Source organism: Sapajus apella, unplaced genomic scaffold (assembly GCF_009761245.1).
Source record: "Sapajus apella isolate SASKATOON/1434 unplaced genomic scaffold, GSC_monkey_1.0 scaffold5, whole genome shotgun sequence".
Taxonomy (NCBI): domain Eukaryota; kingdom Metazoa; phylum Chordata; class Mammalia; order Primates; family Cebidae; genus Sapajus; species Sapajus apella.
Window position 1 is genome coordinate 20,893,787 of NW_022436945.1, and position 15,392 is coordinate 20,909,178.

The window sequence follows — 15,392 nt, forward strand, 5'->3', positions numbered from 1 at the left end:
CCTCCCCTCCCCTCCCCTCCCCTTTTCTTGGAGATAGAGTCTCCCCCTATTGTCAGGCTGCAGTACAATGGCGTGATCTCGGCTCACTCTGATCTCGGCAATCTCTGCCTCCTGGGTTCAAGAGATTTTCCTGCCTCAGCCTCCTGAGTAGCTGGGATTACAGAGACCTACCACCATGCCCGGCTCATTTTTTGTATTTTTAGTAGAGATGAGGTTTCACTATGTTGGCCAGGCTGGTCTCAAACTCCTGACCTCGTGATCAACCTGCCTTGGCTTCCCAAAGTGCTGGGATTACAGGTGTGAGCCAATGTGCCCGGCTGGTGGTCTTCTAAGAGAACATTTTAGACACAAAATGAGACCCCACAGATGTGCATATATAGATGAAATATCTGTGAAGTTCAGTGACAAGGCAGCCATCTATCGTAAACCAAGCAGAGAAGACTCAGGAGAAACCAAACCTGCCATCTCAATAGTCTTAATAATTTTATTTGTCAAAGTGTATTTTGTAAGTGAATTCCTCGAAACAACAAACCAGGCACTGGGGACTTGAAGCCTAGCTCACTTATGCCTGCCTCCCACCCTTCCCAAGGGGGGTTTTCTGCCATAGGCTCCCTCACACCCCACCCTAGTGCCACGTGTTCTGTTCCCAGATGGAACCAAGAGTGGGACTACTTATTCTCGTGTCCCTGTAATGAGATGCAGATGAACTGGGAAAGAAAGAGTTTATTTCTGTAACCCAGTACAGGGAGAAGACCGGGAAAATATCACCAGATCAACTCAAAATTACAAAGTTTTCCAGAATTCATACAGCTTTTAAGTTGTATGTTTACATTTAAGTGTGCGTTCATCTGAAGACATAAGTGATTAACTTCTAATCTATAACTAAGGTCTGAGTCTGGAAGACCTACCTCTGGGGTCTCCGTAAATTTACTTTATCTAGATGGGTCCAGGTGCCAGGTGCGATTACCTTTATCTTGTCTCCTGCTAAATCATGGAGGTTTGGGGAGTTCCTTTAGATCCCTAATAAAAATTGTTTGTGGAGACATGGGGAGTTTCTTCAGACCCCCAATAAAACTTGTTTAATTCTAAACAGGTGTTGTTAAGGATTCCTTCATTATCTCATCATGCTTCAAGGCCAAGGAAAGGCTAGGCAAAACTCTAAGTGGGCTTTTGTTACATTGCAGCCTTTGTATAGGGGGCACTGGCTGTACCACCTTTTAATATTTAACTTCATCACCCAGTCAGTGCTGAAACAGTGATGCAGGCCTCCTGTTCAGCTGTTAGTGAGACCTGGCTGGCCACAGTTCCACGTAGCATTCCTTTTCCCAGCTCAGTCTTCATCTACCTCATGTTCCCACCCACCCTTGACAAGAGTTCTGGGCGCAGCTGAGGAAGGGTTAGCCTCAGGTGCACGGCACTGCGTGATGTTGCTGGGCTGGGAGTGGAGTAAATAAATCCCCAGCCCCCCTTCCATTTGAAGTTGCATTTTGCTGGGCTGACTGAGCTTCTTGCTATCCACATCAAGGTACCAGGTAGGCCGTGGCACAGAGGTTGCTATCCTTTGGAAATCTTTGTCCCGCAGTGTTTGCTGTCCTTTGGAAATCTTTCACCTGCAGTGGGTTGGGACAACATGCTCCACAAAGAGGAGCGTCTTGACTTCATCTTAGCTTCTTCTGGCAGAAGCAGGGTGTATCAATTTACTTACTGAGTCTTAGACTTACCAAGAAATTTCAGTTAGCCCTGCCACTCAGTTTGGCCAAAGCAACTTACATAGCACATCAAATTTGAAATAAGAGCAGAGAAATGTAAGCCTACCATATTGCTGGAAAAAAGAGAACCCCAGGTGTTTGTTGACACTGTTTCCAGAAAGGAGCCCCGGTCAAGATCCAAAGAGAGGGTTCTTGGACTTCTGCAAGAAAGAATTCAGGGTGCGTCCATAAAGTGATAGCAAGTTATTAAGAAAGTAAAGGAATAAAAGAATGGCTACTTCACAGGCAGAACAATGGCATGGGCTGCTTGACCGAGTATACTTATAGTTGCTTCTTGATTATTTGCTAAACAAGGGGTGGATTATTCATGAGTTTTCCCGGAAAGGATGGGCCATTCCTGGAACTGAGGATTCCTCTCCTTTTTAGACCATATAGGGTAACTTCTGGGCATTGCTATGGCATCTGTAAATTGTTGGTGCTGGAGGAAGCATCTGTTAGCATGCTACTGCATTAGGGTTTGTGTGTGATGAGTAGTGAGGATGACCAGAGGTCACTTTCATCACCATCTTGGTTTTGGTGGATTTTGGTTGGCTTCTTTACTATACAACCTGTTTTATCAGCAAGGTCTTTCTGACCCGTATCTTTCACTGACCTCCTATCTCATCTTGTGAATAAGAATGCCTTAACTTTTGGGAATGCAATTCAGTTGGTCTCAACCTTATTTTACCCAGCCTCTATTTAAGATGGAGTCACTTTGGTTTGAATGCCTCTGACAACACAGTAAAAAGACAATCAAATTTTGTGGCCGTTATATTTCCTTCTACGATTAAAATATATCATTCAGGTGCATATCCTACTTTAGCAACCTGTGTAAACCTGCTTCATTTAAATGAGTCTGCTGTTAATGCTACCAAGTGTCAGGACTCTAACCTTAGATGGCTGAGAAACCCAACTTTATAAATCAGTCAAGGTGTTGGTTCTCCAAGTACTGTTTACAAACCCCTAGGTGTCCCTGAAACTCTTTTAGGAGCTCTGTAGCAGTCACAGTAACACTAAAACATTATCTGCTTTTTACCCTCCGTGATATTTTCTGTAATGGTAAGAAAACAACCATGGGTAAAACTACTGGTAGCTTAACATGAATCAAGATATTAGAACCAACGGCAGTAACACAATTATATTCTTAGCTCCATGCTCTGACAGAAAAAAAAAGTGAGAGCATGATTGCGGCATTATATAAAATATATTTGTGTTTCTGTCCCTAGTTTCCAACACAGAGAGCCCAAAACACTTGGAATTTCCTGGGTGGTAGGAATGGTTTTTGTTATCCATAATGTGCCCCTTTTGATATAAATTTATACTAATGAAGTGACTTAGGGTGAAGCCCCTACAAAGCGTCAGGATGGGGTCATCATCAGAATGACCCAGGGATTAGAGAATTTAATGATTGAAATTTGCAGCCCACCCACCAACCTCCAGGAAAGGTGGGGTAGAAGGCTGTATATTAAGTTCTATAAAAACTCCTGAAGGGTGAGATCTGATGAGCTTCTGGGTTGCTGAACCCATGGAGCAGAGGTGCTGGGCTGTGGCACACCCAGAGAGCATGGAAGCTCTCTACCACCCCAGACCTTGCCCTAACCATTTCTTCATTGGGCTGTTTATCTGTATTCTTTGTAATTTCCCTCATAATAAAATGGTAAACATAAGTGTTTCCCTGAGTTTTGTGAGCTGTTCTAGCAAACTATTCAAACCCAAAGAAGAGGTTACATGAACTCTGGCTTGTAGCCAGTCTGATAAGTAGCCAGTCTTGGGGTTAGAAGGTGGTATCTGACACTACCTCCAGGTAGATGATGTCAGAATTGAACTGAATTATAGGATAGTCTCAGAGCCCAGGTAGAGAAACTGCTGCAGGTATAGAGACACTGCAGAGAATTTTCATTAGGGCAATGCCTACAGGAACCAGAAGAGTGGGGCCACTTCTCAGACCCCAGAACTGTAGTAACACCAGCATGCAATGCCCGTTTGGGAAGGCTGCAGGCGTATGACTTCAATGTGTGGGAGAAAGTATGGGCTGCACACAGCAAAACCATGTGGGTAAAGCTGAGTGAAGCCTCAGGGGCCCAACTCCTCCCACCCCAGTGTGTCTAGGTGGCAAGACATGCAATTAAATATATATAATATGTATTTTCAAGCCTTAGGATTTACAATTGTTGCCATGTTGGTTTTTGTACTTACTTGGAACCTGACACGTCTTTCTTTTTTCCCCATTTCTCCCTTTTGGAATGGGAATATCTACCCTATGCCTGTCCCACTAATGCATTTTGGAAGTATATAACTTGTTTAATTTACAAAACAGCTGTAGTAAAATTTGAGCCTGAGAAATGTTAAGATTTTTGGGGCTACTAGGATAGAATAAAATATGAGAAGAACATGAATTTTGGGGGCCAGGGGTAGAAAGCTATAATCTGAATGTGTCCTCCAAATTTCAGTCATTGGAAACTTAATTTCCAATGCAACAGCATTGGGAAGTGTTTAGGTTGGAAGGTCTTTGCCTTCATATGGATTAATGCCACTATTGAAAGGGCTTTAGGAAGTCGATTCATACTTGCCCCTCCACTACCTGCCATGTGAGGATACAGAGGGAAAGCCCTCAACCAGATGTCAGCACCATAGATCTTGGGCTTCTTAGCATTCAGATCTGTAAGAAATAAATTTCCGATCTTTCTAAATCACCCAGTCTCAGGTATTCTGTTAGAACAGCACAAAATGGACTGAGACGGTGTCTACTAAGGAATTGCTTGGTCTGTGGCAAAAAACCCAAACACATCTGCTCACAGAAGAGGTCTGTAATGAGCTTTAATAATACAGGAGTACCTGTTTTTTCCTCACAGAATGATGAAATAGTAACAATTTTTAATTTTATTACTTCTTGACCCTTGAGTACATATCTTTGTAATATTTATTGTGATACAATAGGAAATATGCAAAACACTTTTATTTCATAATGGTTGCTCCCAGGAGAATCACTGGCAATTGTTTGTGTTGTAAGCTAAATATTTGCTTTTTTTCACTGAATACAATTATATACCTGAAAAAAATGACAGGTTGACAGACTACGTTTATTGAGAATTGGGTATTTGTGAAACACTTCTTCATGATTAAATAATGTGAGCCTGTCACTTCATAAAAAACAGGTAACATTGGTTTTTGCCAATAATAAAAGTTGAGCATTCAAGTGAAAATTAAAATTTTAGAAAACATGTGTCTGCTCCCATGAGTTTGAGAGTTTCACAGTAAAAACATTTCTGATGAGATTGGATATGATATTAATAAATATGATTTTAAACATTATATAATGTTTAAACATTTGTGTAAACATTTGTAGTGTTTTAATAAGTCAGCGAACAAACACATTTCAAATGACCAATAAGTGATGTTACAAAATCATGAGAAGGTAAAACATATTTTCACAGAGTATGGTGAATTTATAAGATTTTAATGCAACACAGTGTAAATAGTTCATTGATAAAGTTTTGGATTCTACATTGCAACTAAAGAGGCCACGATTTGACAAGTTTTGGTGTAGTATGAAAGAAGAGTATCTACAAGTTTCCGAAAAGCAATTAACGTACTTATTTTCTCCTAACTACATATTTGCATGAGCCTAAATTGTCTTCACATACTTCAACCAATACACCATATTCACAAAGATTAAATGCAGAAGTGGATATGGGAATTCAGCTGTTATTTTATTTTATTAAGCCAGATGTCAAAGAGAATTAAAAATATACAAGACAATGTCACTCTTTTCACTAATTTATTTTTTATTCTGGAAAATAATTATTATGTACCCAAGTATTTATATTTGCATGTAATACAGTTATTATTTTAACATGAATTAATACACGTGTTTTAAAATTCAGTGGCAGTTTTCAATACAATTAATATTGATATTTATAAACTACATATATTATAGCCATTGCATTTTTTTCAATATTTTTCATGAGAGTAAAGGAGCCCTGAGGCTAAAAGTTTGAGAACTGCTGAAAGTAATGTATCTATGAAGAGACATTTTAAAGAAAACTTGATAGCCTTTGATAGTTTAATATTTCAGTATTTTTACTAGCCCTTAGTGTGTTTTACATTGAGAATTTTATTCATACACTAACTAGTTGTATTCTCTAATTCATTTCTTCATTCAGCCAACAAATATAGTCACTATTCTAGGTAATGAAGATATAGCAGAAGAAAAAAGCAAGCTAATAGCAGACCAAAATATACCTTGCTTTCACTGTGCTTGTGTCCTAATAGGCTAGACGTAAGTATAAAATAAATATGTAGAATAATATATTTCCATATCACAGATACACTCCCAAATCAGTCAAAAGATCCTGAGTTTAAAAGTAATTATGTCACCCAACACAAATTTTAAGCCACAAAATGAGAAAGTAGATTTTATCAGCTATTTGTGACTGGTTGACTTCTAATTTGAATCAGTCATCTTGGCCTATTTTTACATGAATATTTGGATGCTCACCAGAACCTCCATGGGCCAAAATGGTGCAAAAAAAAAATAATGTCATTTAAACTCGTGAAATGTATTCCATATGGTCCACTTGGCTATTGAGGAAGCTGGTTTGATTTGATCAGCATTCTGGACTTAGCCACATTATCACATATCCTGCTTTCTGAATAAGTTATTGCACAATATGGAGAACCTCAATCACAATCTACTTGGATCACAACAAAACTGTTATTTTTTTGGGCTGAAGAAAGGAAATGAAGTTTCTTCAATGTTATGAGCTAAGTAGGGTCAGGGTCAGTTTTGCTCTATTTTATCTTCTGTGCTTTTCCTACTGATCTCCTGAATTGCATTTCTCTCTCTCTCTCTCTCTCTCTCTCTCTCTCTCTCTCTCTCTCGTTTTTGGAGTCACTAGTCTACCTCTAATTTTAATGTCAGAGATTCAAATCTTATGTCTCTACCTCCAGTCTTCGTGAATTTGGAAATACTTTGATGTCCTCTCACAAAAATGCCACACATGTAATTGTCAAGTCAATTATTTTTATATGTTGGCAGCAGAATCAGTGTATTAAGATGTATTTATGTGGGGTTAACCAACTATTAAGTTGTGAGAAAAAAACAAATATACTCTGTAGGTATTAAAAAAAGAATTTTTCAAAGGAATTAAACTTGTTAAGACACACACACATACAAATACAAACACATACACCCACATACATTAAAAAGCTTGGGGAACAACAATCTGAGCTACTGTCCCCAGTGGTTAGGAAATCAAGTAACACAATAAATATCAAAATCACTCTAGATAATCTTGGTTTTCCATAGCAACAAGTGGGTAATTCTTTATACAAAGCTCATGAGAGCTATGAAAAAAAAACAGTATCTACTATGTGCTAAAGATCATGAAAGGCTTATTGCTGCTAACAGGACAATATTAGGCTTTGTTCTTCTTCTGTCTTGCAATTATCATGTAAATTGGTGGAATTTAATCCATAATTCTGTATTAAAGTGATTCTGGGAAAAGCAGTTCTTATGCTTTCATACCTGAAAAGCACAAAAGAGTTTGAGAATGAGATTAGTGACTGGAAAAAAAAAAAAAGTACTATCCAGCACATAAAGATAGTAAATATGCCAAGATAAATTCTTCCTAGTTAATATCTGAAAATAAAAATTTCATTTCTTATAAGACATGGTAATCAAAAAAACTAAACACATTATAAAAATGTTTGTGTGATGGCACAATAAGTCAAATATCTAGGAGAAAATAAGAGACAGAGTATATTGTCCCAAAAGGATAGCACAAAACGTAGATTACCAGAGAGGAGAGCAGCAGATTAGTAGTTCAAGAAATAATGATTGTGTTGGCATTGCAGTAGGTGCTGTGAGCATATTGCTGGAAATACAGCACCCTACCCATTCTCAAGGAACTTCCTCTTCAGAGCCAGAAAACAAGTAAGTCAACAAATACATAAATAAATAAGATAAACATTATTTATGAGTAAATAATCAGTGTTATAGAAGAGAGAGTGAGAAGAGATATGATTTAGATAGAATGGTAAAGAAAAGGCTCTGTTTACATGTGACATTTGAGCTCACATCTGGAGTTTGAGAAAAAAACAGACCACACAATGAAAAAATGGGGAAGATGGTTTCAGGCAGAGAGATTAGTAAACAGATCCTGAGGGCTGAGAAAATTCTTCACATGTTCAAGGTACAGAACGGAAGTCACAGTGGTTGAAAAATACTGAGTGGAGAACAGAATGAAATTACGTTGGTGAGAAACGTAAGAGCTAGATCATATAAGGTCTTGGCATGTTCAGTGGACTAGAAGAAAGGTTGTTGTTTTTAGTGAAGTTGGTGAGTGAAGAGAAGAGTGATTGTGAAGGCAACAGTAGGCAATGGCAACCTCATGTAAGCACTCATAGTTCTTTTTAGGAGTTGGATACTTTTTAAAGAAGTATGAGAGGCTATTGAACACTTTTAAGTATCATTGCTAAGACTGAGAATAACTGATTGGAGGTCCATTTAAGGTTTGGAAAGAGTAATTTCTGAAATGAAAACAAAGATTTGGTAGATCTTTATAGACCAAAAAGTTTAATATAAAACCATTATTAAAAAATTAAAAACAAGAAAGCAACAGAAAATTTGCTCTTTTATGAGAAATTAACTAAACTTTCAATAAAAATAAATGGAAGAAGACGAAGTTTAACTAAATTCTCACTTGCCCTTTACTTAAAGTGTCACTTTTGCTGAATTACTTACCATTGCTTTTGTATTTCCTATTTGTAGTTTTAAACATTGAATTATGCTTCTATGTTTTTTAAATAATTGGTTGTATTCCTACATGAAACCAGTTTTTAAATTCAATTTTTGTTGTACCACATAATTTCATTGCTCTGTTTGTTGTCAACCATGTATAATTATTAAATTTTTTTATACATTGCTTGGGTAATTTTTTCCCAGGAGCTGGTTTTTTAAAAATATCAACAAAATAGATAGACTTCTAGCCAGACTAATAAAAAAGGAAAGAAAGAAGAATAAATTAGATGCAATAAAAAATGATAAAGGGGACATCACCACCAAATCCACAGAAATACAGACTACCATCAGAGATTACTACAAACAGCTCTATGCACACAAACCAGTAAATCCGGAAGAAATAGATAAATTCCTGGACACCTGCAGGGAGACCAAGACTAAACCAGGAAGAAGTTGAATCCCTGAATAGAGCAATAACAAGGACTGAAGCTGAGACAATAATTAATAGTCTACCAACTAAATAAAGCCCAAGTCTGGATGGGTTTACAGCCGAATTCTAGCAGACATACAAAGAGAAGTTGGTACCATTCCTTCTGAAATTATTCCAAACAATACAAAAAGAGGGAATCCTCCCCACTTCATTTTATGAGACCAACATCATTCTAATGCCAAAACCGGGCAGAGACACAATTAAAAAAGAAAGCTTCAGGCCAATATCCATGATAAACATTGATGCAAAAATCTTCAATAAAATATTGGCAAACAGAATGCAACAGCACATAAAAAGCTTATCCATCGTGATCAAGTAGGCTTCATCCTGGGGATGCAAGGCTGGTTCAACATATGCAAGTCTATAAATGTAATCCATCACATAAACAGAACCAAAGACAAAAACCACATGATTATCTCAGTAGGTGTAGAGAAGGCCTTCAACAAAATTCAACAGCCTTTTATGCTAAAAACTCTCAATAAACTAAGTACCGATGGAACATATCACAAAATAATAAAAGCTATTTGTGACAAAGCCACAGCCAAAATTTTACTGCACAGGCAGAAACTGGAAGCATTCCCTTTGAAATTTGTCACAAGACAAGGATGCCCTCTTTCACCACTCCTATTCAATATAGTATTGGAAGTTCTAGCCAGAGCAACCAGGCAAGAAAAAGAAATAAAGGGTATTCAATTAGGAAAACAGGAAGCCAAATTACTTCTATTTGCAGATGACATAATTGTATATTTAGAAGACCCCATTGTCTCAGACTCCTGAAACTGATAAGCAACTTCAGCAAATTCTCAGGATACAAAATCAATGTGGAGAAATCACAAGTATTATTATACACCAATAACAAACTAACAGAGAACCAAATCAAAAGTGAACTCCCATTCACAATTCCTACAAAGAGAATAAAATACCTAGGAATACAACTAACAAAGGATGTAAAGGACCTCTTCAAGGAGAACTATAAACCACTGCTCAATGAAATAAGAGAGGACACAAACAGAGGGAAAAACATTCCATGCTCATAGTTGGGAAGAATCAACATTATCAACATCGTGAGAATGGCCATACTGCCCAAAGTAATTTATAGATTCAACACTATCCCCATCAAGTTACCAATTACTTTCTTCAAAGAACTGGAAAAAACCACTTCAAACTTCGTATGGAACCAAAAGAGAGCGCACATAGCCAAAACAATTCTAAGCAAAAAGAACAAAGCTGGAGGCATGTTGCCTTACTTCAAACTACACTACAAGGCCACAGTAATCAAAACAGCATAGTACTGGTACCAAAACAGAGACATAGACCAGTGGAACAAAACAGAGGCTTCAGAAGCAACACCACACATCTAAAATCACCTGATCTTACAAACCTGAGAAAATCACCTGATCTCACAAACCTGAGGAAAACAAGCAATGGGGAAAGAATTCCCTGTGTAATAAATGGTGTTGGGCAAACTGGATAGCCATGTGCAGAAAGCAGAAACTGGACCCTTCCTGATACCTTACACTAAAATTAACTCCAGATGGATTAAAGATCTAAATGTAAGACCTAACACCATAAAAACCCTAGAAGAAAACCTAGGCAATTTCAGGACATGGGCATAGGCAAGGACTTCATGACTAAAACACCAAAAGCAATGGCAACAAAAGCCAAGATAGATAAATTGGATCTAATTAAACTCCAGAGCTTCTGTACAGCAAAAGAAACAATCATTAGAGTGAACCAGCAACCAATAGAATGGGAAAAAAATTTTGCAATCTATTCATCTGACAAAGAGCTAATATCCAAAATCTTCAAAGAACTAAAACAGATTTATAAGAAAAAACAAACCCATTTGAAAGTGGGTGAAGTATATGAACAGACACTTTACAAAAGAAGACATTATGAGGCCAAGAAACATGAAGAAATGCTCATCATCACCGGTCATTAGAGAAATGCAAATCAAAACCACATTAAGATACCATCTCACCCCAGTTAGAATGGTGATCATTAAAAAAGCTGGAGACAACAGATGCTGGAGAGGATGTGGAGAAATAGGAACACTTTTACACCGCTGGTGGGAGTGGAAATTAGTGCAACCATTGTGGAAGACAGTGTGGCGATTCCTAAAGGATCTAGAAATAGAGATTCCATTTAACCCAGCAATCCCATCACTGGGTATATACCCAAAGAATTATAATTTGTTTTATTATAAAGACACATGCACATGTGTGTCCATTGCAGCACTGTTTACAATAGCAAAGACCTGGAACCAACCAAAATGGCCATCAATGTGAAGAAAATGTGGCACATATACACCATGGAATACTATGCAGCCATAAAAAACGATGAGTCCGTGTCCTTCATAAGGACATGGATGAATCTGGAAACCATCATTCTCAGCAAACTGACACAAGAACAGAAAACCAAACACCACGTTATCACTCATAGGCAGGTTCGAACAATTAGAACCTGTGGACACAGGGAGGGGAGCATCACACACTGCAGTCAGTTGGGGGTGAATAGGGGAGGCACAGCAGGGGGTGGGGAGGATGGGGAGGGATAACAAGGGGAGAAATACCAGATACAGGTGATGGGGGTGGATGAAGGCAGCAAACCATCTTGTTATGTATGTCCCTATGCCACAATCCTACATGATCTGCACATGTACTCCAGAACCTAAAGTACAATAAAAAAAAAAAAAAGAAAAGAAAATAACAAGTTAAGTGTTGAAAATAACTGTAAACTAAAGTGGTCTGTACAAATCATAAAAAGGAACGAAGGATCATACCGTATAAAGAAGGTTTAGATCAAAATTTTAAAGAGAAAACTCCTCGTATTTATTTAAGAACATATGGCATGATAGGACCATGAAGTAATTATTTCATGACTTTGCATTCTTACCATAAATGTGATAATTTTCAGTGTTATTATTGCTAACAGCCATCATCACCTTACATTAATTTTGACCTGCGTTGTATAGGTCAGTGTGCTAGGTCCAGGGGAAAAAGTGATGTAAGTGATAGTTCCTCTGAAATCGGGCTTAGAAGAGAACTCTTCCTTGGTTACGTAAAGTACGTTTATTTTGCAGGATGCAAGAATAAATGTCAAGTTTTTCAATTCAAAATATGAAAGGACCAATCTAAATTAAATCTGGATGGAGGACACATGTAAACTGATGTTAAAGGAGGCTCAGAGTGGAGATAAAATTTGAGAATATATTAAAAATTTCAAAATTTGTATTTGTTTATGACAAAGATAAGGAGATGAGAAATCCCTTTATAAAAAAGTAGTCCCTTCTGTCTGCATAGCAGTTTATAATTTTAGTCTTTATGTTTCTAATATTTCGTATGAGTCTCAAGAGTAATCCTCTGAGGTGAACAAGACAGCCACGTTCCCCAGTCGTATGGATAATGTAGCAGCCAAAAAGATGAGATTTGCTTCTATTTTGTCTGTGACAGAAGTGAGACCAGACACTCACCTTTGATTCTCTTCTTCAAATACACTTCTACTGTGTTATGCAGCCCTGTTATCTTCTGTCTGGAAAAATAAGTGAAAAGTTGAACTATTTTACCTTTTAAGAAAAAGTAAGTCTGAGCCTTTCTGTTAAGTATAAAATGAAACTAACCAGTGTCATTTGGTGCTATGTCAGCCAAAGAAAGATGAGGAATTTTGTTTCATGAAAAGTTTTTAGAAAACAGCATCAGAAGCTATTATTTATTAAGTGCCAAGTACAAACCAGCTTCTCAATGTATGTTACTAATTCTGTTTTAGAGATGAAGAAATACATTCAATGTTCCTACTACATCAGTCAGGACTCTTAGTTTTAATCTATGAAAATGACTCTGGCTAATTAAAAAAATTTATTAAGGATATTAGCAATTCTCCAACTCTCTGGGAGGGCCAGGGAAACTAGCTTAAAGGCTAAGCAGCCAGGACCTGTACCAGCATGGGAGCAGCACACTTTAGAGACCCCACAGTATGTGATTTAAGGAGAGGCAATTCATATACCTGGGAAGCCACCAATGGGTTCATTGCCATCTGTCTCTCTGCCATGTTCTGCCATCTTCGCCAGGAAATGAACTGACTATTCATAGGGCCTTTTATACTCCAAGTCAAAATCTCACAAAGGCACATCTTATTGATTAAGTCTAGGTCACATGGCAGAGTCCCTTTTGACTTTTTTTTTTTTTTTTTTTGTGAAAGTGGTATTTACAACGTGGTAAATTTCCTAAAATATTTCCCTGAGACTGTCATATCTGAGACCATGCCGTGCCAATGAATCACACATTGTTAAAGCTAAAAGGAATTTTTAAGTTAATACATAAGAAATGTTTAATATAATGCCTCATATGTGGTAATTAGCTAATGAACATTAGTTGCTATTATTGTTGCCCCCCACCCTTTTTTTTTGAGACCCAGTCTCTCTCTGTCTGATTAAAAGTGGCTGAGAAACATAACACATGTTCACTATACCGCTGTGGTAGATTTCAAAAACAGCCACAAATTTTTCCTTTTTAAGCTTATACTCAGGCCTTCACAATGTGAGTATTGCAGCTCTTCCCATTAAAAGGTAAGGTCTTTCTTCCTGAACCACGAATTTGGCAGATGTGACCTGTGTGAACAATGCAATGCAGTAGAAGTAACACTGTGTTGGTTGCCAGCCTGAGCTTCCGAGGCCGGCTACTCTCCTGCTGTTCCTCTGAGAACACTGCTGTACCAATGAGAACAAGCTCAGTCTAACATACTGAAGAATGCAGTTCTTGTGAAGGAGACATGATGTCATAGCTAAGGCACAAACACAGGAGAGCAGGCAAGACCTCCCCCTTCTGCCAGGTAACCACAGAAGTTGACCACATGCAGTTGACCACAGAAGCATGTGTAAGCTCCATCAAACATCTGGCTGTAATAGAAGAACAACCCCACCAACTTGCAAACCTTATCTGCTTAATCTTATAAGCTACTAAAATGTGGGGTGGTTTGTATGCAGCAAAACTATCTGACAAATTTACAAAAAAGTCATTTGCACAAGAATTTTTGTGCATAACCAGCTTCACATACTTGAAGTTCTTTTGGAAGCTAGATGTGGGTGAGGTGAACTTTTTAGACCACACTACAGGCAATTTGCGTGGGTTCAAGTGCTGCTGTGGCACTCTGCACTGACGGGCTTATGGTTCCATTGTGCACACGATTGTCTTGAGGAATAGCCAAAAAGGGATTTTCTTCATATGGCTTCAAGTTACGCTAATGCCAATATAGCTTTTATCACAGCCTGCCAATGTAAGTTGATATATTTATTTCCTATTCTCATTTAACTATACATATTGTGAACTGCAGTGTTCTTTTCTTATCTGAATAGCCCTCAATAGCTGTTTATTATAATATTTGCCATCTAGTCACCTCCCTCTGACAGCAGGGTAATACAGCTTAATGAAACATTTGTAAAGCCCAATGAGCTGCACAGAAGAAATATGCTTTTAAATTCTAAATTATGTTTCTCACGAACACCAGTAATAACATATTTTCCTTGCATCTGTGTAGCTCGTGACTTTATTGAAGCAACCACACACCTTGTAGTCACACCAAATGAAACGTTAGGTCTGTAAATGATTCTCATGCAGACAAAGTGTTGAGGCATGACACATTGTTGAAGCTGTGCTCAACCAGTTTGGGAATTAATAGAGAAAAGAATGCAAATTGCTGAAATCTTTTCCAATAATATTTCTTGTTTCTATGCTGATCATCATACTTCAACACCTTCCCCCCACCCCCGGAAATGTTTAGACATTATTATTTAATTGCATCGCATTATTAATTAATGTATCTCTAAATTTTCCTCAGATTCTGTCATATCTGAGACCATGCTGTGCCCATGAATCACACATTGTTAAAGCTAAAAGGAACTTCCAAGTTAATACATAGAGAATGTTTAATATAATGCCTCATATGCAGTAATTAGCTAATAAACATTCGTTGTTATTATTGTTGCTCTTTCTCTCTCTCTCTCTTTTTTTTTTTTTTTTTTTTTGAGACCGAGTCTCACTCTGTCACCAGGCTGGAGTGCAGTGGCGCAATCTCAGCTCACAGCAACCTCTGCCTCCCAGGTTCAAGCGATTCCTGCCTCAGCCTCCAGAGTAGCTGGGACTATAGGTGCGCACCACCAAGACCAGCTAAGCATTGTGTTTTTAGTAGAGACGGGTTTCACAATGTTGGCCAGGATGGTCTTGATCTCCTGACCTTGTGATCTGCCTGCCTTGGCCTCCCAAAGTGCTGGGATTACAGGAGTGAGCCACAGCGCCTGGCCTATTGTTGCTTTTTACAATTAGTATTACACCTCTCGATACAAAAATGAGAAAACTGAACTTTATACTAAAATGTTGCCGGTAACATGTTTAGTAGCTTGCAACATTAAGCATATCAA

At 38.0% G+C, this 15,392-nt stretch overlaps 2 long non-coding RNA genes across 2 annotated transcripts in view; one reads left to right on the forward strand and one right to left on the reverse strand.

Moving 5' to 3' along the window:
- Positions 1-794, forward strand: part of LOC116548079 — a 14,148-nt gene extending 13,354 nt beyond the window's left edge. Inside the window, exon 3 of the long non-coding RNA XR_004267301.1 lies at positions 723-794. This is a non-coding gene — a long non-coding RNA (uncharacterized LOC116548079). The remainder of the gene's footprint in view (positions 1-722) is intronic.
- The window catches only part of LOC116548070, an 854,356-nt gene that overhangs the window by 727,235 nt on the left and 111,729 nt on the right, over positions 1-15,392 (reverse strand). The gene's annotated exons all lie outside the window — the stretch shown is intronic.